Source organism: Thermobia domestica, chromosome 4 (assembly GCF_964235325.1).
Source record: "Thermobia domestica chromosome 4, izTheDome1.hap1.1, whole genome shotgun sequence".
NCBI lineage: Eukaryota > Metazoa > Arthropoda > Insecta > Zygentoma > Lepismatidae > Thermobia > Thermobia domestica.
Genome location: NC_137457.1, coordinates 186,598,008 through 186,624,826, shown reverse-complemented (window position 1 = coordinate 186,624,826; position 26,819 = coordinate 186,598,008).

Below are 26,819 nucleotides of genomic sequence, written 5' to 3'. Positions count from 1 at the left end.
TTTGATGATGGAGAGATAATGTGGCGGAAGTTTAGGCTGATATGGAACGGATTGTGTTGTTGGAATATACAAGTTGCTGGCTTCCTGAATTGCGGATGTAATGCGATCGACAGTCTGGTATAATTCGTCACTTGTGGCGGGTTCTGTTAGATCACTGGTAAGATCTGAAATATGCGAACGATATTGATCCCATTTAGCTTTATCATAACGCAAGCTGACTCGAACTGGTAAAGAGGAACGTGGTGTAGCTGAGTATGGTTTGTAGACAAGCTTGATGGGTGCATGATCACTACCAAGAAGATCAAGTATTTCTATAGTGCAATGTGAAACAAGATTTGAGGATGCAATGACTATGTCAGGTTTGGTGTTTGAGATTGGGCGTGTAGCTTGTGGAAGATCTAGAATTATCCCTGTAGTGTGGGTTGTTATGAAGTTAATGAAATTTGTCCGGTCACCATTGCTGCGGCTGTGCATATTGAAATCGGTTTGGGTACAAAACCTCACGGCCAGAACCTCGCGGCGACAACCTCGCGGACCAAAACCTCGCCTGGCCAAAACCTCGCCTCCCAAAACCTCGCGGCCCAAAATCTCGCCAGGCCGAAACCTCGCCTGGCCAAAACCTCGCCGCCCAAAACCTCGCGGGACAAAATATCGCCGGGCCAAAACCCCGCCTGGCCAAAACCTCGCCGCCCAAAACCTCGCGGGCCAAAATCTCGCGGGGCCAAAACCTCGCCTGGCCAAAACCTCGCCACCCAAAACCTCGCGGGCCAAAATCTCGCGCCCCAAAATATCGCCATACCCAAAATCTCGCCTGACCAAAATGTAAATGTTCCAACAGATGATAAGGATGACGGTATAAAAGACGCTGTTTCAGAAGAAGTATCACGGGTATTTGACCAAATCCCGCAATACCATATGAAAATTCTATTTCTGTATTAGAGGATTACAATGTGAAGGTAGGGTGACAGGATGTTTTTAAACTGGTTATAGGGAAAGAAAGTCTGCATAAGGAAAGTAATGACAACTAACGAGGTTAGTTTCGTGAACTTTGGAACATCCAAAAACTTAAAATTTTAACAAAAATCTAATAATAGTTTTGAAAATATGAAACAATATATGAGTTTTTACGACGTCCCTTGATTATGTCCTATAGGTTAAAGGAGACGTAGATGACAAGGATGAAGGAAATGATCGAATAAAGAAAGTGGGAGGAAACGGAAATAACCCGAGAAAGCCCGATGTTTTGTATATTATTATTATTATTATTATTATTATTATTATTATTATTATTATTATTATTATTTGTAATGTGGAATTGAATATTAGGAAACACATTGGGTTAATTTTAAAGAAAAGTTTCATTCGCGGCGAGGTTTTGGCACGGCGAGGTTTTGGCCCGGCGAGATTTTGTCCCGCGAGGTTTTGGGCGGCGAGGTTTTGGCCACGCGAGGTTTTGGCCTGGCGAGATTTTGTCCCGCGAGGTTTTGGGCGGCGAGGTTTTGGCCACGCGAGGTTTTGGCCCGGCGAGATTTTGTCCCGCGAGGTTTTGGGCGGCGAGGTTTTGGCCACGCGAGGTTTTGGCCCGGCGAGATTTTGTCCCGCGAGGTTTTGGCCGGCGAGATTCTGGGCGGCGACGTTTCGGCCGCGAGATTTTGTCCGTATACCATTGAAATCTGCCATAATGATGTATCTATTGAAAGTATTGGAAATATATTGAACGAACTGCTGAGGCAAAGGATGATTTGGTCTGATATATACAGTTGCTAAGGTGATGACGATATTTTTGAAATAAACTGTGGCAAGGAGATGTTCGGGAAGAGCTGTTGCCGTATACTGATGCTGGCGATAAGGAATGTGAGAGGAAATTCCTATAGCTACTCCCCCATTGGCTCGAAGTGCAGGTACCGGATTTGCAGAATGTAACATGGTATAGCGTGGTAAACGGCAAGTACGAGAGTTTGTTAGAAAGGTTTCATTGAGTAAGAAACATGTAACACGTTCCTCAAGAAGAAGCTGTTCGAATAAAACTTTGTGTTTTGGTAGTGATCGGATGTTCAGAAAGAGAAAAGTTAGAGCCATGACGTTAAACGAGTGAACTAGCATGGGATTTATGAAAATGAACAGTATTGCCAGAATAGGTTGCAGTAAAATTAATATGAAAAGTGGTTCTTGCTGCAAGAATGATTTGTTGTAAGATATGAGGCCTAATGAAGGGATGTATATTTTGCAAAGGTAGTGTTAGAAACGTCAATAGCTGGTCTAATGATACTGGAGCGTCAATCGGATGTGGATTGGTTTGAGCTGGTGCCGGCGGTCGCAATGGAACAACGAGCTCGGGATGATCCTGAATAGGGTCCGGCTTTGCCTTATACTTGTAGCTGTAGGCCGGATGTTGTTCGTTACAAGTGGCGCATTTTGGTGGCAATTGCAAGTTGTTACAAGTCCGGGTGTCATGTGGACCAGCACAGTAGCCACATTTACTTGAACTTTTACAATCGGACGTATGATGGGAATTGTAGACCTGGCAACGTTCACAGCGGACTGGCATAGGTACTGGTGTTCGTGATGGTTCTACTCTGTGTTTGTGGTTGTAAATGTATGCACCTGATGCTAGTAACTCATCAATGGTGTCTTGATGGTTTGTAAGCACACGGACCATATAGGTAGGCCCATTATCATTTCGAATGCGTATGACTTTCGTAATGGTGTGGCCCTCGAGCTTGAGCTCCTCTTGGACTTCTTCATCTGTATAAGATGGTCAACTCCCCGAATAACGACAGATAGCAATGGTAATCGTTTCGGAGGTGGAGGCTGCTTACGTGTAGAGGAATTGAGCGACTGAATTTTCGCATTTGGACCAAAAGTTTCAATAGGCACTTTGTTTTTTATTGTAGTGAGCAGAGTTGGATCCGGAGTTTTTAAGATGATGCCATTCCTCGTATGAACGATTTCTGAAATAGCTGCTCGAGGGAGATACTTGCGTAGTTGTATGGCAACAAACTTCGCATTGCTGAATTTTATGTCGAAATTAGTAAGCAACATGGAATGAACTACAGGTAGAGCGGATCCGTCAGGATGATTTGTAGTTATGTCCATTGGAACTTGGTTAAGATCTGAAGTAGAAGCAAGAGGTTGCTTTTTCGAAGGTGGAGATTGTTGAAGACGTTCTGCGTAACTGTCTGTATGTTCTGATGGATGTGGCGATCTGCTGCGGACAGAACTAGAAGAGATGACTGAAGTTGCAGAGGCAACTGAGGCTAGAGAACCTCGCCGCTGCTGAGATTTGCTAATATTGGAAGAAGTGTGATTCGGATCCTTGCGAGTCCTGCCCTTCGGGGTGCTATCTGAGGGTCCAGGTAGAACTTGAGGTAACCCTGTATGTTTGCCTTTCATCGTTTTGCCTGTTCCTAGCCGTGGGTCCGCCATCGAAAATCCGTTCCTGGGCTGATGCCCAAATGTAAATACGAAGATGTGTGCCTATAAATGTGTGATGAACGATTTGATGATACAAGATGATGATAGTTTCACCCTCCAGCACTGAAAAGCGCTGTCAATCCCAATGAGAGCGTATGCGTACTGGCCTCGATACCAAATAAACCGTAAAACCAAGAAGAATAGCAAAGTCGTCTATAGGTAATATCAGTTAGGCGTGTTAGCCTCCGTGGAGGCTTCAAATCAACTCGACGGTTGTTTCCTTGACCTCAAAGAGGCAAGTAATCCAACCGTATATAGATGTTCGCGATTTAACCAAAGGGAATGGAAATACTAAAGGACTTGCTTATTTTTCTCCGCCAGCTACGGATACCCTATTTTTTTTACCTGGTTAGAGATTCCAGGTGGCCAGTTCGTATACAACGCAATACTTTCCAAGCATATCTGAACTACTATCTCGTAATTGTCAGTGAGAATTGTAATTTTGGAGTTGATTTTTTGCAATGAGCAAAGCTTTAGGCAGTATTTTTGACATTTTGCCAAGTAACAAATAATGTAACATGTTCTGCTGTAACCGGTCACGAAAATAGTTTTATAAGCCAACGAACCGTCTGACAATAGTTACATGAGTACAGTGCTTCCACCTGTTGCTCTTATATCCTAGGTCAGCAGACGTTACCAGGTTCTCTTCTGTTCATATGAAAATCAGAACAAATGACGTTCATCACGTGAAGAGTGAAGCCAATCCGTGCCCGCCACACGACCGCCACGATCAGCGTATGGTCCGAAGACTACATCCGTCGCAGTACCGCGTTCGCGGTACCCTGACAAAACCGTCATCGGTCCGCCAGTGGTTGCAGTTACTCAACCGACTCGATGTCCCGCCTCGTTCCCGCTCGAAATCCGCTTATATACCGCCATAGTAGCGATTGGCCCCACGATGTGCGGCGGACAATTGCTTATGGCGATGATTGCATCTTCCATTTCTCCTGTAAATTTTGCATTTTTTACGTCCTTTTGGACCCCTTCTGCTAATTATTTACCAGCTTCGTCTATTAGTCTAGTAGGAATGAGAGTAATGGGACAAAATATGCAAGATCCTTAGCCCTTGGGTCGACGATGAAAAACTCTCATCTTGTTAATTCAAGAGGCGGCGGGGATAGGGGGCAAACCCCCTAAAATTTGTCACCATATTCCTTCATAGAATGTAATTAGGTTATTAATCTAACCTATACAACGTAATGCAACCTAACCACATACCTTAGGTTAGTTTATACAGTAATAAAATTAGTTTTTCTTTTAATGTAGATTTTCTGAAGAAATATAACCGATTTTAGGTAGTTAGTCCTCCCCGCATCGTATATGTAAATAAAGTACGTAATCATATTTTTAGTCTTTAACACAGCTGCTCCTCAAGAGGCCTTCTTGCCCCTGTACTCTTAGTGTGGGAGAAATATACGGTGGTAGGTGATAGCTTTAGAGAAGGAGCACTTATCAATCGTCCCTGTGCCTTGTACTTTTGCAAGGACTTGAAGAGTTTAATAAAAGCGCAACTAAGTAAAGATGAGTGAAATAGTACTCCGGCTCTCGAAAACACTTCCGCAAAGTTGCACTTTCTTCTACGGAACCCTCGCAGTCCTTGCACAATTATACGACAAAGGAAACCTAACCAGTTTAAAAACAGCGCAGGCCTATTTCTGTCAAAATGCGGAGTTCTCCGTACCCTCACTCCATACATTGGGAATCAAACACAGATCTCCCGCGCCAAAGTGTGTACACTGACCGTTCCCATCGAGAATGGAAGCAGGTCATATATTTGACTTGTGTAACAGAGAAAACATCCTTCAAACAAACTTTTTACTAAAATCACTATAAATAAATCAGTCTCCATTTTCATTGTTTTTCTCTTTAGTTGGTACAAAATATGGATTAGTTCTGTTCCTGTTGATCGAAAAATGCTTCTCTTAGTACGTTCATCTCGGAAACGCCATGATGAATACCTTAAACAGAAACGAATCAAAAATGCAGAGGAAAGTAAAATTAAAGGTGAAACAAGAAAACTAAGTGCTGAAGTTACGAAATTGGATTCAAAAAAGGAATAAATGGAATTATGTTACAAACAAGAACAAGACTCTCTCGTAGAACAAATTCAGCAACTGAAAGCAAAACAAAATTCTGCTTTAAAATGTTAATGTGAGAATTGACATGTCTCAGAATTGGTAATATTATGACTGATAGTGGGCCATGGTAGCTCAGTGGTAGAGCATTCACCTCTGCTTCAAGGGGTATTTGGTTCGATTCTAGCTTGCGCCAGGTGAACTCGTGTGCGTAGGTTTTCTTGTGGTTCTCTCGTTTGCTCCGACTTCCTTTATTCCACCATTTCTCATGACCGTCTTCTTTAGCCTAATCGGCAAAACCGTAGGACGTAAAACATAAAAGATTCCTTTTTTTCATTTTAGGACTGATACTAATAGGTTTCAAGGAGAGTTGGCAATATATTCTTGACTGCGTGTTATATTGGTTTTTATTGTTTTTACAAACAACAACAACAACAAAAGTAATTTGCAATTTTAAGATATGTGGTACTGTATCATTATTATTAAATCATTGATAAATTTTGTGTAAATAACAATTACTCGTGTTGAACATGACAAATATGTAAATGGTAATTAAAGAAGTGTTTTGGATGGGTATGGGTATGGAGGAGACCGTTAAAAAAGTGTATGATAGAACTTACCCCATATCTTCCCATTTATATTCGAGAATTTAGGTAAGGGAAAACAAGAATTTGTGTCAGGGAAGTCAATCTTCACTTTTTGTGGGAACCCTGAATTATCCACACCGGTCGGCAAGTGTTGTCAAACAATAGGGTTAGATAATTAAGAAAATACGTTTCATGTCTGCTCGTATTAGAAGTATTTTCCTTTTGTAAGGAATCTGTTTTTTCTTCTTTAGATTGGCCGTTACACTACGTTTCTTGGCTACGGGTGAAGCATACACAAGTTTAATGTTTACCTCAAGAATTCCAGACAATACTATTAGCATCATCATCCCGGAGACCTTAGCAGCAATATATGACGTGCTAGAAAAGGATTATCTGAAGGTATGTTCCATTATTATTGCAACTTTTCCATTGGTGTACTTAATAGCACAGAATCATTTTCACACATCCCTCCCCCACACAGATATACAAAGTGAGGTGTGGGCGGGCCCCTTTCCCAGGTTTTAATACATCCAAACGATGCGCTGTTCATTTGTTACAAAGTCCGTTCAAAATAAGTATTAGGACACCATTATTTCGCCTAACCGCTGTAATAAAAACTATTTAAATTAGTTCTTTTTTTAAATTAAGGGTTTCTCTTCGTTTCCCCCAACGTGTTTTCTGTATTGTGGTGTCATCGAGGCATTATTCGGTATAATTACTTGCCACGAAGGAGCTCTCATTTCCATAAAGAAAGTGTTTATTTCTCATGGAAAATTATTTATATTAAGGTGCCTAAGACATCACATAATTCTCTTCTCGTTTATTACGATATCTCGGAGTACAGTGTTGCAAACCATATCCAATGCAGCTTTAAGTGACAGGTTTCCTCAAAAGGATATTGTCAAAAATGGAAAGTGATGCAGTAAACCGATAATTATAGTTTATATATTAAGTATATGGACGAAAGCAGGTTCATGCCAGATTTCAGTGGATCTAAGCTGGAGTAGAATGGGTTGGGGTAAATCTCAGTATTTATGTATATTTAGAGTGTACTCAGAGAACCTGTAATATAGTCCATCCGGATATATTCCGGACGGTGAAGCATTTTCAAATTGTTACTGTAAGGGCATACAGAGGATACTGTAAGGAATCACCATTGGAAGTTATGGCGTGATGATACCGTAAGAGCAGTGTTGCCAACCCAACATAAGTCGTGCCTTTCTTTTTTGAGAAAGACACAATATCATGTTTATTCCACCTGCAAAAGTAAAATGAAAGCAAACAAATAAAAGCTTGTCTCTGTGTTGCAAACTAACACTACATAGCTGGTTTGCATTTCACAGATGGAGTCACTAGATGTTGTACCATTGAAAACAGGAACTTTGTTGGGTTGACAACACTGCTTCTTCAGTGACAGAACCCTGTAGCACACAGTGGTAGTCCCTGACACTATCAACATTCTTGCGCAAAGGGAATGTAAAAATGTTGAATATAGATAAACTTTTCAAAAACAAAGATTTTGTGTACTTTGGCAATTATGTATTAGCAGACTTAATGTAGTCAGACTTATCCTACCAAGATTGGTTGAAAAGTAAATGAAATTAACATTTGGAGTATCATTTAATATCCACGTACAATTACCAAGGGGAGGGGGCTCCGAGGCTCATATGCATTTATTTATTATACTTGTAAAATACAAGCATTAGAAATAAAGTCAATACTATGTATCATCAATGGGTACAAGCCTGACAATATATAGGCCGATATATATATATACAGATATTTTGGGTGGACATCTTTTAAAAAGTTTATAAGAAATTTGTGGTCCTCGAGAATACCCCCCTGGTAATGTTAGGGTTAACGCTTTTGAAACGAACTGCGCCAAAAAGGTTATTCTAAATACTTTAAGCTCGTTGCACACAATGGTCCGACCCAGTCGTATTATTTTAATTTTAATATTTCCCAGAAATATGAGCACACACACGCACACACGAAAAAAGTAGCTTAAGAACTGGTAACCGTGAGTGAGTGAATTTTATAATGATACAATCGAAAATGTCAAAATCGTGCCAATTTAAAATAATGATATTGTTTATGTATTACAAACCCCATATTGCGCAAATTTAACGGACTGGGCCCAGGCACTGCACACAAATACCATGCTTGATTCTTTGGATAAGTTGGCATTCAACCAAAAATGCCAAACTGCTCAATTATATTATAATGCCAGTTGATTTTTTTTATTTCCACCACACAAGATGTGTGTTCCCGTTTTGGAGCAAACGCAGTAATGTATGAAATAGGTTACAGTTTAATATTAAAAGTTACATGTAAATATGATTTTAAATCATTTTATTTTGTAACTTTAATCAGCTTTACAGTAAGTCCGGGTTATCCGAAATCTCGAATTCTCTAATATCGTCCAATATTTTATTTTTTAGTTGATATTGGAGCCTTTTGCTCCGTATATTCCGAAGAGACGATTCAACATATTTTGCAAATGCTGAAAGGCTATCGTCAGGTTTTCTTCTCTTCTCCGCGATCCCCTGCAAGGCATCTGTAGCACTTTTCATCATTTCTTCTGAAGGACTTTTTGGACTTTTCCTTGGTATCTTTCGTGACGTTGATGCAACAGGAGAATCCAACGTCCTTCCCAACCCATCGCTTTCGTTTACAACAATGGTTGTATATGGTAACATCTGCAAAGAAATTTCAAAATGTTTAGTTGGATATTCCAAATGCATATTATAATGTTAAATAAGAAAATGATCTGGATAGGAAAATTTGTTACATTTAGGTATTTCTTCTTCTAGGTACCTCAAACTAGTGATGAGTGGGAAACGATTGCCAAGCAGTTTCAAGAAAAGTGGAACTTTCCACATTGTCTGGGTGCCTTAGATGGTAAGCATATCAATTTTCGTCCTCCCAGAAGCGAAGGGTCAACATTCCGTAACTACAAAGGCACAGACAGTATTGTATTACTAGCCGCGGTCGATGCTACATATAAGTTCATATATATTGATGCCGGGAAGAATGGCAGGCAAAGTGATGGGGGAGTGTTTAAAAGTAGTTCTCTGGCTCGTGCCATAAATTACAATCTATTGGATTTCCCTCCTGATCGCGCTCTGCCGGGAAGAAATAAATCAGTTCCGTATTTATTTGTCGCAGATGATGCCTTCCAGCTTCAAAAACGAATAATGAAGCCATACCGTTTTCGGAACCTAAGTAAGGCTCAAAAAATATTCAACTACCGAGTGAGTCGAGCAAGAAGGGTTGTCGAAAATGCCTTCGGAATTTTGGCCAATAGGTTTAGAATTCTGTTGACGAAAATTAATCTAGCCCCAGAGAAAGTGGAACTAATTATTCTTGCGTGCTGCGCTTTACATAATTTTCTGCTGCAAGAAAATTCAGATGCACCAGCAGCTCAACCTGATGACGATGAAGCTCCTGGTGAGGTGCCGGATGGTAATTTTCGAGGTATAGGTCCTCAAGGTAGCAACTGTGCTACAAGAGCTGCGCTTGAAACACGCATCGAGTTTCAAGACTATTTTAACAATGAGGGACAAGTTGAGTGGCAAGAAGAGGCGATTAAGAAGCACAATTACTGAAAGGGACTTATTCCGTAAACCCTCGCTTGTCATTGAGGAAGGTATATATTTAATGGTCTATAGGTATGGTGTATATATTCCTGTCATATACTTAGATATTATTGTGATTTGTTTGAGATTATGCATCTGTTTCTGAATATAAATTTGTTTACTATATGTTTAAAAGTAGAAATTTAATCACTGGATGCTAGTTGAATTGTAAATAATTTAAATAAATGAATTTTCATTCGATAAAAGCTTTACATATTTATTTACTAGACCTTATTTTACGTGCCAAGACCAAATTTTTGGTTGCCTACAATATTGATAATGGAATATTGTATTGGAATTTTTCTGAAAATGAGGTATATTTCTGTAAAAACCTGCCTATTGCAGAGACCCTCTGGTCAGAAATTCCGTAAAAGTTTTATGCAGTTTTTTCCGAATATAACCCCCTGACACAAAAACCACCCTCACTTCAAATGTGTGTACCTCTATATAAATATATCTCCATACGCTATATAACGTATCTTATAAACAAGATAACTACCGCAATTTTCAGCAGATTCAAACCAAACTTGGCTGAAAAATTGGCTGTAACAATATCTTGGATGACTTTGTTAGCAATAATGATCGAATGAAAAGATTCAAAATAACGGCCGTTCAAAAATGCAGAATTTCCACAAAATGCACAAAAAAGTTTTAAAAGGGCGGCATTTAGGAGTATTTTTCAAAGATATATACTTCTCTCTCGTGGCCCTATGTCCAAAAGGCGTATTTGGTTTACGCAGAAAGAGCCCTTCCAGTTATCGAAATTTGGATTATATTCATTTCGCGTAACACTTTCGAAAAACTAACTTGGCTTCTTAAAATTTGCAATTCTTTCGAAAAATTGCTTATAACAGAGTACTGATGATGCGTAACGAGTCGCGTGATATGAAAATTTCACAGTTTTACATTACAATGCAGAGTGGTCAAAAGTACTAGAAAACCTGGTCAAAAAGCATTTTCTGACTAAAGATTGTGACATTGAACTATAACATAATTGTATTGTATGATAATAGTCAGACAATACAAATCAACTGCTGGTAATACTGTCCTGCTTACACAAGTTTACAATGTGTACTAAACTAGTATGTGACTTCATGCACACAGAAACAGCCTACAATACCCTCCAAATAGAACAATGTAAAACTATTGTCGGTATACATAATAATGCAGTCAGTAGTATTATAAATACGAATAAGTTTCATTTGTGGTCTATACTTCTTGGTAGTACGAATGGTAAATGCATGTGATTGCAATAGGTTACAAAAATAAAACTTCCGTGTGGTTATAAAAAATTATCTGCGTGTTTCTTCCAAAAAATATCAATAATAAAATTGTCCCGTTATATAATCAATTATTTCTCTAATCACTCATGACCATTATATCGGTGTTCGAAAAATCGCGCATATCTTCTACACGAACTTATTCTACATGGGGAAAAAAAGGATTGGGATTGTACTTACGGACCTCATTTCATTGCTAGTGCCTCTCAAAGAATCCAAATTTGATTCTATGTTTGCTTTTGCTTTTGGGTGAATACGAGAAAAAAAATTGGTGCAGGATATAGAAGATAAGTCGAATAGCTTTTATTCGTAAAATCCTACTGTTTGCCTTGCAGTACGCAGATACATGCTTGCATTTAAACTGTCCCATTAGATACTGTTTTATGAATAGGAGCTATTCGATTTATCTCCATTATGCTACTTTTTTTTCTGTTCACCTGAAGCCACCCAAATACAAAAAATAAAATTCAAATGTCACGGTTTCCAATGCTAATGAAAAAGGGACATTTTAATTGTCCAATAAGTATAAATTAAAAAAGAATACACTTACATGGAAATTACACAAATTGTTATATGAACATACATTCTTCTCTAAATATAACTAAATAGGTAATTACCTCGTTGCAAAATCTTATACGACTTTCTTAGTGTTTTCGTACGTGGCCCAGCAGTACTAAGCAACGACCATAAGGAAAGTGTAAAAAGGATCTTCTTCAGCAGAAAATCAATGGTTGTAAGTATACGCCTTTCAGAAATTGTTTAATGATTCTGTAACGATTATTTTCATGATATGCTTTATCTTGTGCTGGCAGATTCTCCAGAAAGTACTCACGTAGCCCAGGGAGTTGTTCCGCGATACGTTTGCACACAGGAGACAAAGTTAACCATCGGCTCGGAACATGATGCAGAAAGAGATGGCTGTCTAAATCTAATACTAATTGGGTAAGAGCATAGTCGTCTCGTCGGGCCGCATACATTCTGAACCACTGAAATATATCCACAAGAAAATCTTCAATATCCCACGACAATGATTTTACTCAATCATGGAATGCATTAGAAACTGTGTGCGAAGTACAAGAATCAATGTCGAGAAACTTTGGTAACCCTTCACCTTGGCATCAATCATTTAACATTCGCCGAAGAGACACGTTTACATTAAGTCCGGCACCTTAGATGTGTTAATCGTTTTCGCAATAGCTTGAAAAAGATCTGAAGATGTAGCGTGCCCCAAAAATATACCGTACAGGTAATGAACAACAATACAATTGGTTAAAGAAAAAAATATCGAATATGAATATCAAACTGTTTATCTGTTGCTGCGTTTGTAGTTTCATCTACAGCAAGACAGAAGAAGTTACCAGAAGTTGTAACACCGTACAACAATTTTTCATGTAAATAGGGAACAAGCCCATGCGATACTGCTATTACAACTTAGTTCTATGAAGCTGAAAATCCTTATTTTTACAAGTGGAGGTAAGAATGAAAAAAAAAAAAAATCGGAGGTTTCATTAAAATATAGGAATTATAGGAGGATTGGAAAGCCTGAAATGTGAATTCTTTAAGGGTTCTTAGCGTCGAAATAAGGCCCCGCAAGAAGGAATGCCAAATAAATTTTTGTCTTCTTTTCACCTCTAGAATACAGTAAGTTCCTATAGAGCGCATGCGCGATTTTTCTAACACCCCATATATATTTGATCTATTTTAGAAAAATATTTCTGTAATGGTACGCATATTTTTGAAAATCGAATACTTTTCTCTTTCCTAGGAATACAGCTTTAAATGCATAAAGTTAATATTAAAAACTAGACGAAATGAAACACAATGAGCAAGTTTTTAATTTTTTTCCCTGATGATGAGTGAGTACTAGAGATGAATGGAGTAAGTCCTTTTGCTTCATAGTATTTTCCGAACTTACGTCCTCTTCTTCAATGTGGCTGTTATCATCATCATCTGGTATAGCTATTGTCAAATTGCTTGTGCTTACGTGATCCTTCAAAAACAACAATTTCTCGAAGCACCACAAGCTTGGGATGTAGTCATTGCCCGGAGCTCCACTGACCTGCATCCCTTTCATTTTCTGACACTCTGCGACAAACTGTGTACGGAGGTTACCGAATTTGTTTTTACATTCTGAAACTGAAGTAAAAAATACACTTTAAATGATACTGCTGAATTAAATACAGGTCAACTACTAATCATGCTTTTAAGTATATATTATATAAAAACAATGAAAATACTACTTTTGGCACACGGCAACAAAGGAAGGTAAATAAGTATTAAAAAGTTTTTTCTAGTTACTGCCGTTGATGTGTTCCCAATACATTCTTATCAAATCTAGCTTCAAAATGTCGGAATTCTGAATCTATTGTGCGAATCCTCGTCAGGAATTACTGGAGACACGATTTTTTGGTGACATGCGAAACCGCGAAAAGTATCAGTTTTGTATGAAAATGTGTACCTAAAATATATCCTTTTTAGTATTTGTTATGCCATATAACGCTCGCGATTAACCGCGAAATTATGTCGAATTAGCGAAATTTGCAACAAATCTCGATATTCCACGAAATTTACGCCAAACTGAGAATTTTTCGACGGTTTTACGATGAATTCATTACCATTATTTCTCCCTTCTGCATACTTGACCCTCAGTAAAGGCGAAGCAACCGGTACAATGCCAAAAATCACAACATGTTTCGATAAAGCACAAGAATTTAAAGATCATGATTACTACGTTTTTGATGCACGTCGTTATGTGTAAATTTTGTAATATTAGACTAGCCTGAAAGCGACGCGATTCGTGTGTGAAGCAGAATGGAAGCGAAAATCATAGAAAAAGATGTTCTGTGTTACCGAGAAAAGAATAAATTTAACACCAGAAAACATTGAAACAATGCTTACATTTTATTTGTATAAGTAAACTGTGAACACTTAAGTTACTTTTTTCTATTAATGTTCTCTGTGTGCGTTTTTCCTTTCTTTCTTTAAATTATGCTTTTATTCAATGAGGATGCTTAGTTATATATATATATATATATATATATATATATTTTTAACTCAAAAATTGTTTAATATAGTCATGATGATTGACGAGAGGAAATTAAGGTTAAATAAAACGTGACTAATTGCAAATGCCAAAGAAAATAGTGTTGTTACATTGATTTTTTATTCACCGATTTTATCCCGCTTTACAAATATTTTTATAACGAAATTACGAATTCTTATTTACCACAAAATCGTGTCTCTAGGAATTGCATATGGATTATTCCATGTCTGTTGAACAAAGAATTGTAAAATCTCCGAATAGACGTCTTCGGATTTGTTTCAAATTCTATATCTTTCATGGTCCTCACAAAAGATACAAAACTACCGAGTTGTAGCATTTTTCCTCATTTGTGAAGAAACTTGCACTTCTTGAAATCTGAATTTTTTTTAAAAAAAAATCAACACATCTCGCTGTCGATTCATACTGATCGGGATTCTGGTTGTTACTTTCATGCAGCAATCAAACTGCCATCCTCGGAAAGAGCAGAGATTTACACTAATATATCTTAAAAAAATAAACTCAAAACACTTCCCACTTCAATTTTTAATCCACTGATATGAACTTTTACAATACGGAAAATCCCACGAGTGTCCTTTTTTTTCTTCCTTTCTTTAAATAAAATCCTTTTGTGTAGTAATTTCGCACACTTCTTTCCTCCATTTGCTTAAATCCGTTCTTAGTACGGCTCTACATCATAAAAAAACCCACTGCCCACAATTTCTATCAGCGTCTAATTTTACATACTCTCCTCTCCTCCCAGTGTGCCGAATTTTGTGAAATCCTGCTAATGGGTGAGTCAGTAGCATTTCGCATTTATATTTCTAGATTGCAATGGATAGAAATATGTCCGTCTGGCCTCAACATCCTTATGCAGCCCTGGAGTTATGAAGAACGGCCTACAGCTTAGAGCAGGATTCGAATTGCTACGTTTTACACTCGAGAAAAAAATGTCCTTCACCTGGATTCCAACAGACCACCCTCTGATTACAAAGACAAGTCAAGCGACTTATCTACGAAGGACACGTGATAGAAATACATTGTGTGAGCTCCTTCATGGCTAAGCGGTTAGCGTACGTGCCTTCCACGTGGGAGACCCGGATTCGATTCCCGGCGGGAGCTCATATGGTTCGGATTCCACGATAAGCAGGGTTGGCAAAAACCATGTTTTTTTATTATTGAAAAAAACCAAAAAAGCCGTTTTTTTTGTTTAAACCAGTTTTTTTTGGTTTAAACCAGGTGTTTTTGGTTTAAATAATTTGCTCCATATATTCATATCATATATGGACAGAAATAAGTTTGTTTCGCCTTGATGTTATTATGCAACAACCGGGTTATGCTGGAAGGGGTCACATAAGCTTAAAGCGGAATAAAAACCTCTTCTCGAGTTATTTCCGAGAGAAATTGTCCTCCATTTGAACTTGGAGCCTGGACTAATTGGCCACAAATGCGATACGTCTGCCGACGCACTCACGAAGGAATCCTGATAAAAAATACGTTCTACTGATCTTTACTTGCTTCTTAATATAACTTTCAAGAGTCATTTCAGAAGGACAAAAAGATAAAAAGTTGCACAAGTGAAACCATTATACAGAATTACATATGATCAATTTCAAAGTACTACGGAGTACAGAAGAACTAATTTAGTTCAAGTTAGTTAACAACGACTTTTATTGGTCCAAATTAAAGAAATACAACAACTTAATTTGCATATCAGTAAGAAAAGTGATTAAAGATACGAATTATTTGAGTCCACTTTTGCTCAGACTCATTTATGCATAAATAGATACTTCTCATTTCACTAAATGCCTCTCGTGAGGTCTGTATGATCACCCCCCCCCTCCCACACACACAAAAAGTACGGCATTTCGATGTATTTTATCAATAGTAAACATTGAAACGAAACAATATTTAGAATTTTTCTTTGATTGCAATTACATAACAATAATAACAACTACAAAACAAAAATCACAAAGAAACATTTATAACCTTACTTTTAAAAAGTTGCTTTTGTAGTATAATTTTTTTGAGTAATGAATGGTGAATTTAGGTCTGAATATAATACGAATAATATACGGGAGGGAAACGTAATAACCCACAAATGTGTGTTCATCAAGATTTTACAAACACTTACACTTTTACAAACATTTTTCGTTTTTTGGTAAACCATTTGTTTTTGTTTGAAAAAACCAGCTGCTTTAAACCTGCCAACCCTGACGATAAGTAGCTGGTTCCGTCTCATATAGCCTCGCTGCTGACAGGGGCGTTAAACTCAATATCAACTAAAGAAATATATTGTACTGAATGCTGCATCTTTAAATCACGTCAGGAGAAAAAAAACTGCACAAGTGATTAAGATTGATTCATTGATCTTTTGCCGGACTCGCGCATATGGATATTATATTCGGAAATTAGGATGGCCCCGTTTCAGTATAGAGTCAGGCGCTTCTGTTAATATATATTTTTAAATCCGGAATCATTCACTTAAGCCAGCGTGATTATTCATCAGCAATTTCTTCGCATGCAACGTCTGTTTTAGTGTCCTGTATTATAACCAGAACGTTAAAAATGACGTTTATACGAATATTGAATGTCTGAATTTTAAACTTCAGTTTAAAAAAAATCCATAATCATTAATTTATGATTTTTAGACAATTTCGGTCAGGTCGGTATAGGTACGGTTAGAAATATGAGAAACAAGTTGGAAAGAGTCATAAGATACTATTCTGCATTTCCCTATTGGATTAAATACTCCAGTTGTAATGACCTGTCACATAATTCGAACCTACGACCTGCCAAATAGCAAACGCTTCAATTTGCTCTTAACCCTACAACGGTCGGTCGGAAAAAGTTTCATAAACGGTCGTGCTGGGTCTGAGAGGCCCAAGAAAATAAAACTGCATAATTAATTCGTAATCAATATTTTTAAAAGTCTAAAATCATTACAAGTGCTTTACGACAAATATAATGTTACCTTATGCTCGGCATAACGTAACATGGCTCGGTACTTTTGAACACCTTGTATATTGAAAGGAATTTTTAACTTTATTTAAAATGTAAGAAAACATGTTTAATTTCTTGTAGTATAAAAAGTAGGTCGCAAATTTTGCGTAATTTAGTTAAGTAAATCGTTTCAACGAGTATTACATGAAAAATACATAGTAATTATATTTTGTATATTTTGCGTATTTAGCCAAAAATATAACATTATTTTAGAAAATAAGTATATATTTTAGCTTTTTAATGGTTTTTAGTTTATTTCTATAGATATTTCGGCATAGGGAATCTTCAAAAGAAAACTAAAAATTTTATTTCGTAAATTTTCTTCAAAATTCCAAATTAAGAAAGTCAGCCATAATTTCTTCTTGGTGCATCTCTTTGTCTTCGGAGTAAATTATTTGATTGGATCATCCGCAATCACAGCTGTGGTTGAGATTTTCGGCTTTCTTTGATCTCAGCAGAGAAGCCTATCATCCGATAGTTACGTCACAATTATCTTCCAATTAGGGATCATCTTCTCATTGTTCTTTGTCTTGCATCTTCAGCCATTATAGGACACAGACGTACAGTGTTCGTCGTCTGTATAAAATTGTGAAATTAACTAGTATTTTTAAACTTTGAGTTATTCTTGGACTGACATTAATGTTACTTGTATGGAATGGTGCTTCTAGAAAGTTTTACGTTCTCGAACAGCGAGGAATTGCAGTAGAAGTCGAATAAGACGGTGGCAAAGACTCAGGTCTTGAGTTTGGTGATTGGCGTCGTGGAAGAAGAGGTGAGTTGGTAAGCCATATTTGCAGAAGAAAATCTGTCCGGAGCTCTCGCAGCTATGTTATATTTTGGGACCACAAATAAATGATTCTTTATAGAATCATGTGGAATAAGTAGGTATATTTTGGTAAAATGTTATGTTTTATCAGTTTTTGCTCATCGTTGGATGAAAAACAAATAAGTGTAACGAGGAAAATCAAGGAAACTGTTCAGGCACGATAACTTCTAAATTCATTGTCTTGTGGCAGAACAAACAAGTGTGGTGTTTTCTGTGCATGTGTAAATATTAACATGATGTGCTAAGTGCAGTAAGTTTTTCCCCAACATTTCATACATATAGGTCTGGAAAATGTGACAGCGTGAATTCATTCAATGGGGGGGGGGGGCGGGGAAGAAAGCTAGAATTATCTCAACGCAGAGCGATTGTCATAACAACAAGAAATGTGTGTACCGCACACACATTTCCCCCAGATTCCCTAAAACCTAAGAAATGTTAGATTCCCTAAAACCTCGAAATTATTCATTTTCGGAAGTATAATACTACTTGTAAGAGATGGAGTGAGAGATGGAGTGGGTCAACAGCATGTGACCCACCAACCACCGTGACCCACTGCGACCCACCACCCACCATAACCCACTGTGACCCACCACCCACCATGACCCACTGTGACCCACCACCCACCCTGACCCACTGCGACCCACCACCCACCGTGACCCACTGCGACCCACCGACTTAGTATGATCTACCGACCCTCTCTACTCACTGCATTGTAGACAGTATCTTCTGAAGACTGGTAAATTTGTCTTCGTTTTACTTTCAAGACCTTCATTTCCCTTCCTTTTCCACTTGTTTTTGTCTAATTACCTGAGGTAAGTATATCTAACCAAGTGAAAAAAGAACTTCAGGACTTTTGGATATTGATATTTTTAATTGTAATAATAGCAATAGGAATTATACTACTACTTGGCTTTCGAGATCTGTGAGTTTTTAGAGGAGCTAACTAGTGGAAAAAATACATTTTTGAATCACTGCAATATATAAATTATTATATAAAAATTGAATGTAACTATGTGTGCCTGATCATCACGGTCAAATTTCAAAGTCAAATGAAATTACTTTTGGTATATAGTTAGGCCTTAATCCAAACTGGGATGTTATATTGCTTTTATTATAATGCATAATATCCTAAGGAGATAGAGAGGATCCGAATTTTTGCGGGAAAAAAATGAGTATCTCGCAAACCCTTAAACTTACGGAGCTGGAATTCAGTGTATTAACTCTTTATTGAAAATAAACAGAATGTGTCCTAGCATTTTTTAAAATTCTCCTTTATGGGGGGGGGCACTTTCTATATATGGAAAATTGGTAGTGAGTTGGTTTGTAAAAATGATCGAAAACGATCGATGATATTTAAGAAAAAAAATCAGAAACAAAAAAACACAGTGCTTGGCTTCATATATCCATTGCTTTTTACTATAGTAATTGCTGAAGCTTACGTGTATTATATGGAGCGCTTACAGCACAGGGAAATCAACCCAAAAACGTGTGACTAAAATAGGCATAAATTTTGTACTGTAAGCTTAATTACACGGAAATTTTAAGTTTGGATTGTACGCATAATTATATGGAAAATTTTACACTTTTTTCCCTTTACGTTGGTCTACTTACCTTGATTTGGAACTCTCAAATTTCATCCTTTTTTGCAATGAAAAGTATTAATAATTCAACAAGGAAATAATTATACTATGATAATTTAATTTAAATTCATCGTAATTTGGCCATGGCAAACAACAGTGTGGTAATTGAAGGGGAAGGGAAATTCCCATTCACCTCTGAACACTTTGCAGGAACCTCGTTCCCTTTCGCTTTCTAGACGGGGAGGGAATTTGGTAATGGCATCAAACCTTCATGTGTAATTACAAAAATTAAATTTATAAACAAATAAGAAATTATCAGTTTATCAGGCTTTAATTGATAATTTATTCACAAGATTCCCTATCGAAGGCGTGGTAGATGAAATTTCTGTTCTCCATGAGTCGACATTGCCAACTGACATGGTCGATATGGAAAAGATGTTGTATGGTGATAGAGAGATTATACTTCTTGCTGAGTATTTCAAAACTGACTAAGAAAAATCGTTATCATACTTAAGTCTAACAAGCAGATTATCGATGAGGAGTTGCAGAAATCGGGTAGAAATATTATCAATTTCCGCGACAGAGTGCGAAGGGGATTTCCCCCTTATGAATTTACAGATGACTGATATTAGAGATAGAGTAAGTGCTCAAACATTGTCTAAATTGTTGTTCATCAATGTTAATGGCCCACCGCTAGACAAGCTCAAAGTACACGAGCTAGTTATTTCTTGGCTGAAGGATGGACATCATTCCGCTGCGGATGATTTACCACGAAAAAGTTACCAACAGGAAATAAACCCGATTTCAGATTTGTTTTAAGGTGGAAAATTAGGAGTTATAGAAAATGTATACTTGTATTACTAATGGCTCATTTGTGTTATTCAACTTTGTACCTATTTTTTAGTAAGTCTCTCCTATGCTTTAAGTAAACTACTTTGAATAAATATTCATAATAATTGCAATTATGCATATTTGTAACTTAAATTTAACGTGTGGTTTAGTGATTACACAAATTACAATTATGAGCATACTTTATGGAGATGCTCTCACATAGGGTACCCGAGTACCTTTATAAACTATGAAAAACTGATTTTTCAAGTTTTTTGTGAGAAAAGTACTGTGAACTGAGAAATCATAACCTTTTCCATATTGTACAGGGGTATTTTCCTGCGAATAGAAGTTCCTTTTGGAATGCGTTCAGTGATAACACTTGCAAGAATACTCTCTTAGTACAAGTATATTTTAAGCGCACACTAATTTTCCCCCACCTCGAACTGTTTCAATTTTCGCCTGTGTGAAGTTGGCCCCCAAAAGTTTGGGCTACATGAGATATTTATTGGGCCAGAAAGTACTTCATTTGGCTGTTTGGGCTAGCAACTTTTAGCGTTTGGGCTACTCTGGAAACAAAGTTACAGCCTCACAAAGTTTGAGGGGCCAACTTCACGTTAGCCCCCCAAGTGTTTGGGCCAGACGAGATTTTTATTGGGCTGGGTAGTACTTCGTTTGGGCTGATTGGGTCAGCAACTTTTAGCGTTTGGGCTATTATAGTTTCCGAAATATGGGCTATTAAACTTTTTGAAAAGTGATTTGCCTGCTTCTTTTGTCGGGGCCAACTTCACTAATATGATATTTCTGACAAACATGTTTATTAGAATTTACAGTACTTTGTGTCCACTAGCAGTTTAGGAAGTTTCAAGATTTGGGCTGTATTTGAAACAGAATTAGAGCTTCACAAAGTTTGGGGGGCCAACTTCACATTAGCCCCCAAGTGATTGGGCCAGACGAGCTTTTATTGGGCTGGATGGTACTTCGTTTGGGCTGATTGGTTCACCAACTTTTAGCGTTTGGGCTATGATAGTTTCCGAAATATGGGCTATTAAACTCTTTGAAAAGTGATTTTTCTGCTTTTTTTTGTCGGGGCCAAGTTCACTAATATGACATTTCTGACAAATACATTTACTAGAATTGGCAATACTTTGTGTAGTAAAGTTCAAGATTTGGGCTGTAGTTGAAATAGTTGCACCTTCACGAATTTTTTTTTTGGGGGGGGGGCTACGTTGAAGCCCTTCCAAGTGACTGGAAATGACGAAAATTTTATTGGGCTTGATAGTATTTCGTTTGGGGTTATTGGGTCATCAAGTTTTAGTGTTTTGGGCTATTAATATTTGGTCTGTATTTCAAAGAGGTTAGGCCTTTAGATATTTTGCTGAAGGAAATTATAGGTTTCAATGTAATAGGTAGGGATTTTTCTTATCTTATAAACTGTTTGGACTATATCGGTGGAACACCAAATCAAGATGCAATGTTCCACACATTATGCAAGAGGTTTTGACACAGAATTTCGTCATTATTAATATCTACGATAGTACTAAATTTACGCTTGGCAGAGGTTGGAAGTGGTCACCCAAAACCATTAAAATGATTCCGTGCGATTTCGCACTGTACAGTTTCACACAGTGCTCATTATCGAGCAATTTCGCACCGTCTTCTTTATCGGATTAATCATTCTGCAGGTGTGGTGCATTCTCACACGGTCCACCTGTCAATCATGTGATTCATCCTGAAACCGCTTTCACTATAGGGGCAGGGAGGATAGAAAAATGTCAACTAAATAAGAACAGAAACTGAGCAAACACAATCTAAAATAAATACGAACAATTGAATTAATACTACCTCAATTGAGCCGATGGCTTGAGCAGGCTGGGTTGAAATGAGTCCATTGGCTCGGTTTGACTAGGCTCAACTGGGCCCATGGCTTGAGCCGGCTCAGTTGGATGAGTTGTATGCTCGGCCAACTTCTCGGTTCAACTTGATAGTGAATGATCTGTGATCTGAGCAGCTCGAGCCGTTGACAGCCCTAAATCCGGGCCGAGCATTTTTGAACATGTTTGCCCGATGCCCTATAACTTTTAATGATTTTTGGCTCGAGCTCGAATACTTGCTTCTCCGGAACTCAAACCGAAAAGCTCGTAAACGGTGTCATTGCCTCCTAGACTCGCCTTGGATTTTGGTATTCAGATATAAACCGCCTGTCTTTCCTCTTTATATGCTGTGTTGTTGTTGTTAATAATAATAATAATAATAATAATAATAATAATAATAATAATAATAATAATAATAATAATAATAATAATAATAATAATAATAATAATAATAATAATAAGTTTTAGCAGTAGTAATATCATTGATAATAATTATATTGTCTATGTAGGATACTTGAAGAAAGTACTTGAAATTACACACAGGATTTGGCTCGATTTAGCTCAACTCGACTCGAAACTTAACCTCAATTTGTTGGAGGAAATTGTTCGAGCCGAGTTCTCGACTCAAGCTTAAAGATGTCTGTTTCGAGTCGAGTCGAGTTTCAAAAGAACTCGCTCGAACTTGCTCCTATCTATCTTCAAAAGCTGGAATAATGAACTATGATTTGTACAAAATGGATTGACGATATACAGAAGTATGAATGTTCTACCTCAGCAATGTATTGTTCGCTCGGAAAATATCAAGACGACAAGGTTCGTCTTCGAACTGCCATGGAGTATACAGTTAATGTTTTGTGTTTTACAAGTAACAACGTTTTTCTATGCTTTGGGACGGGCAAATTTTTTCCGCTTTTTAAACTTCCTGACTGAATTCTCTGATGTGCTGCTTATTTTATTATTTATTTATTTTAATTTGTGATTGTGATTATTTATTTTAATTTGTGATCTCCTATTTCTGATGATTACAATTTTTATGCTCCTTTTCTGTTCTTATTATTTATTTTCATTTGCTATTCTTTTTTGTTTTCATCTATTTCAATTTGCGATAATTTTTGTTATTATTTTTCCTATTTATTTCAATTTCATATTGTTCATGTTATTATTTTCTCTCCTTCCTTACTATAACTTACGTTTGCTTATATTTTCTTCTGTCTTGTTCTTAAGTTATTTTAATTTCCGGTTATTTTGATTATTCTTTTTATGAAAGTGAAACATTTCCTAAGCTCTCCTCCTGTAGTATTAATTGCAATTGTTCATATTTAACTTGTGTTTGCTCTTTTTCTGTTCTTAGTTAGTTGACAGTCGTTCTGTGTCCTCCCTCCTCCTATAGTGAAAGCGTTTTCAAGATGAATCAAATGATTAACAGGTGGACCGTGTGAAAGTGCACGACACCTGCAGAATGATTAATCCGATAAACAGGACCGTGTGAAATTGCACCATGAGAAACTGGACGTCACCATTAAAATGTAGGTCTTGTAATTACGACTGTACCTGCGGGCACCGTGATTGCCTTTGGACGGGGGTTGCCCCAGCCTTCTTACGCTCCTGGACCGAGGATGCATATGTAAGACCAAAACCAAGACTAAATGTGTAAGAATACCAAAGACTGCCTAGACTCCAGCAAAAACTTGACCCACCTGCGTTGATACTTTTATAAATAGGCGAAAAACATAGAAAAGCTTTATACTTCAAATTCATAATTTTGTATTTCGTTTTCAGCAAGGTGGAGCAGAAGGATTCAAGTACTTCCCTAGAAACATGAAGTGCTCATCGTAATCTTTTAAAATAAACGAAGTGAGAAAAAAAGATTGCTTTCTTATTGCTTTCCCTATATACAATATAATGTGGATGAATATTCGGCTTAAAAATTAGAGAGAATTGTTAATAATAATAATAATAATAATAATAATAATAATAATAATAATAATAATAATAATAATAATATAAAGGAGACTAGTTACAATACTGAATGCTCCTTGAGACTCCATTGGGAATCAAACCTGGAGCTTTTGCATCAAACCCAGGTATATATTATTCACGTATTCACGAAAGGCTTACGTAAAAAGGAAAGAATGAATGGATATACAAATTATTTGGACATAATTCTTCAAGATTTGACGCAATTCAATTATGTATGTAGTATATATAATTTTCACCGGTGTCTTATTCATAGGTCAGATTACCGTATATAACCAAACAATTGTAAAGTTATTGCTTTTACAGTTTATTAAGACAGTAATTGTTTTCCAGTAAAATAAATTTAGGAGATTAAAGCCGATAACTACTTACACAAAATTAGCGCTATCAAAAATTCAGATCACAAAATCCGGATTTAGAATCTCAACTGAAACCGAAAGTCCGATAATAAAATGTCAGAAACTGAAATTAGAATTTCGAATAATGAAATGTCAAGAACCGAAAACGGACTTCGGATAATGAAATGAAGAAAGCCGAAATCCGGATTTCGTATAATGAAATACTAAAATTTGGAAATATGCATGTTGGGCAGCATTAGACAAAATCTTATGAAAAAGAATTCCAAATTGTATTGCATAAAGACGAAGAAAACATCGTATAGCTCTATTTGAGTATATAACTGGTATCTTAACCTATCTCAAATTAGTTGACACAAGTATAATCTACATTATAAATAACATTTAAAGAACTAAAAAAAAAAAAAAAAAAAAGAGAGAGAGAGAAATTGAACTAATTTGTAAAAGTATTTGTCACAAATATCATATTAGTGAAGTTGGAAATCGACAAAAGAAGCAGGAAAATCACTTTTCAAAAAGTTTAATAGCCCATATTTCGGAAACTATATTAGCCCAAACGCTAAAAGTTGCTGACCCAATCAGCCTAAACGAAGTACTATCCAGCCCAATAAAAATCTCGTCTGGCCCAATCACTTGGGGGCTAATGTGAAGTTGGCCCCCCAAACTTTGTGAAGCTCTAATTCTGTTTCGAAAACAGCCCAAATCTTGAAACTTCCTAAATTGCTAGTCTACACAAAGTACTGTAAATTCCAATAAACATGTTTGTCAGAAATATCATATTAGTGAAGTTGGCCTCGACAAAAGAAGCAGGAAAATCACTTTTCAAAAAGTTTAATAGCCCATATTTCGGAAACTATCATAGCCCAAACGCTAAAAGTTGCTGACCCAATCAGCCCAAACGAAGTAGTATACAGCCCAGTAAAAATGTCGTCTGGCCCAAACACTTGGGGGGCTAACGTGAAGTTGGCCCCCCAAACTTTGTGAAGCTCTAATTCTGTTTCGAAAACAGCCCAAATCTTGAAACTTCCTAAATTGCTAGTCTACACAAAGTACTGTAAATTCCAATAAACATGTTTGTCAGAAATATCATATTAGTGAAGTTGGCCTCGACAAAAGAAGCAGGAAAATCACTTTTCAAAAAGTTTAATAGCCCATATTTCGGAAACTATAATAGCCCAAACGCTAAAAGTTGCTGACCCAATCAGCCCAAACGAAGTACTACCCAGCCCAATAAAAATCTCGTCTGGCCCAAACACTTGGGGGGCTAACGTGAAGTTGGCCCCTCAAACTTTGTGAGGCTGTATCTTTGTTTCCAGAGTAGCCCAAACGCTAAAAGTTGCTAGCCCAAACAGCCCAAATGAAGTACTTTCTGGCCCAATAAATATCTCGTGTAGCCCAAACTTTTGGGGGGCCAACTTCACTCAAGCTCAATTTTCTCATTGACAAATACTTTACCATTTTATATCATAAAGCTCAGATCCACTGTTATTCTAACAGAGTGGTGCTTGAGCGATTGACTAGAAATTCAAACTTCGATTAGTGACAATTTCACAGTCTTGTTTTATTTCAAGTGTAAACTCTTTAGTTAGTACAGAAGAGTCCGTGGATAGTGTTCAGAGTTAATGACGATTAATTCTCGTTAGTCAGAATAGGTCATAATGGATGAGAGTGATTCATGGTGGGTGGTGAGTCACGGTGGGTGGTGGGTCACGGTGGGTGGTGGGTCAAGTTTTCATTTACCCACGCCAACTCTGGTATAGTACTGCTCGAAATTAATTTGTATAATTTGGCATGTTTTCTTTGGTTTTAAAATAATTCTAAGCATTACAGAAATTTTGGAAGTAAGTGTCAGAAATCACGGCTAATGCCTAGTACAAGGGTACATGAATTTTGCGTACCGGTAACAGGAAACTATCGCTAATAGGTCAAATATCCGTTGTTACTCTGATACCCATCGAGAAAGTTTAAAAAAAAAATACAGTCTTAAGGAATACTAGTAGAAATGTTTCAGTATCTATTTAGTAGTGGCTTTTTCTTTAAAAAAAAAAAAAAAATAGAATTTCAGAGCGACACTTTAAGAAATAGCCACTACGTCTTCTGTCGTAATGTGGTAGCTAAAGTCAACATAAATTTTATGAATGAAAAGGGTACTTCATGTATATGTGTATGGCTTTTTTTCTTAGGTTAAGTTAGTATAGTATAGCTAGGTTAGGATAGGGATTTTAGGTTTAAGTTGTGCAATATTTTTTCTGAATGTTTACCTGTGCTAGGTTGTCCAGTG